We start from the raw sequence: 1,968 nt of genomic DNA on the forward strand, positions 1-1,968 counted from the left end.
TTATTGTTGGAAGCCTGGAAGGGGTGGTGCTCTCTAATTCCCTTGGCCTCCCTATGAGAAATTTGGGTGGTTCCTCCAACCTGCATTGTAAGTGTTATTATAAGGGTTATTTTGAGGCCGAGGATTATTACCCATATAATTTAATTGCTCATTTTCCATGTTGTGGCCATAGGGTAGGTTTCCTGAATTGCTCGTTCCACCTCCACTTGCATCGTATTGCATTATTGGGTGAACCTGTGAAGAACCAAGTAAACCATCAATTTTTCTATTCAAAAGTTCTACCTGATTAGAGAGCATAGTGACCGAATCGACGTTAAAAACGCCGGCTGCTTTCATCGGCTTTATCCTCATGACTTGCCACTGATAATTATTCAGTGACATCTCTTCTATAAATTCATAAGCCTCTTCAAGTGTCTTATTATTGATAGTTCTACCAGCAGTTGCGTCAATCATCTGTCTAGTCGAAGGATTAATGTCGTTGTGAAAAGTTTGAACCTGTAGCCAAAATGGTAACCCATGGTAAGGGCACCTTCTCAATAGATCCTTGTATCTCTTCCATGCATCATAGAGGGTTTCTAAATCCATCTGTACAAAAGAAGAAATACCATTCCTTAATTTAATCGTTTTACTCGGTGAAAAGTATTTAAGTAAAAATTTTTCGGTCATTTGTTCCCAAGTGGTGATTGACCCTCGTGGTAACGAGTTCAACCACTGTTTAGCCTTATTCCTCAATGAAAAAGGAAACAACCGAAGGTGAATAGCATCATCAGAATCGCCATTGATCTTAAAAGTGTCGCAGAACTACAGAAATTTTGCCAATTGAGTGTTTGGATTATTATCCTGCAAACCATCAAACTGAACAAATTGTTGTATCATTTGAATGGTGTTAGGTTTCAGCTCAAAATTATTTGCAGCAATAGCAAGTCTAACTATGCTCGATTCAGCTCTTGTTAAACTAGGTTTAGCATAATCATACATAGTACGAGAAGTAGGATCCTGATTTACTGGGTTCGCAATAGCCACATGAGGTAGCGGATTATTATTATGATTATCAGCTATCTTCTCGGTTTTGGTTTGAATATCGTCCTCTTACCCTTCCTCTATGTATCGTAGGCTTTGCCTTATCTCTCTTCGATTTCTGCGAGCTATGCTTTCGATCTCACTATCAAAAAGTAGAGGTCTTGACGGGTTTCTTCTAATCATAAACTATAAAAACCTACCAGAAGTAAATAAAAGAAAATTTAGTGATAGAAACAAAATTAAAATAAAAATTAAATTGCAATAAAATAAATGGCTAAAGTAATAAAAATTAAGCGTTCCTAATATCTTAGTTCCCTGCAACGGCGCAAAAAAACTTGATGTGCGTGATAAGTTTTATATTTATGATTGATTGTATTTGAAAACTAACTATTATCACGATAAAGGCAAGTGCACCTATCGAACAGTAGTATAGCTTATAGCAAGACCGGAATGTCGAACCCACAGGAACTAAAAGTACTAGTATTAACCTTCTTTTTATTATCTAGCCTAAAAATAAGGGGATTAAGAATGCACAGGAAGTAAATTGGGGAAATAATTTTAGGAAAACTGATTGATTTAGACAATACCCAAGGAAGAATCCACCTAGATTTCACTTGTTATTTGACTCTGAATTAGACGATTTATTCACTTGACTCATTCCGTAGAGATCCCTAGTTTATATTATCATCTCTCTCGAAACTAACAACGTCTAACCCTAGGTTGATTAATTGAAATCTCTTTCTAATTAAAACCCCTAGTTTTGCATTAACTCGATCTATGGATTCTCTTATTAGGTTTCACCCTAATCTGAAAAATTTATGTCTCCCTATGTCTAGGGGTGCAATCAAATCAGCTTAATTATGCTAGATCTACTCTTAGACAGGGACTTTTGCTCCTTTGAATAAGCACATCAATACTTGAATCAATATCCTGAAATATTAAAGCAAG

The 1,968-nt window shown here is 36.1% G+C and overlaps 1 non-coding gene across 1 annotated transcript; it reads left to right on the forward strand.

The window, feature by feature from the left end:
* The first annotated feature begins 511 nt into the window (after positions 1-511).
* LOC121206836 (small nucleolar RNA R71) lies at positions 512-618 on the forward strand. The gene has a single exon (XR_005902013.1). It is a non-coding gene; the product is annotated as a small nucleolar RNA R71 (small nucleolar RNA).
* Positions 619-1,968: the final 1,350 nt, after the last annotated feature.

The sequence above is a fragment of the Gossypium hirsutum genome, chromosome A01 (genome assembly GCF_007990345.1).
Source record: "Gossypium hirsutum isolate 1008001.06 chromosome A01, Gossypium_hirsutum_v2.1, whole genome shotgun sequence".
NCBI lineage: Eukaryota > Viridiplantae > Streptophyta > Magnoliopsida > Malvales > Malvaceae > Gossypium > Gossypium hirsutum.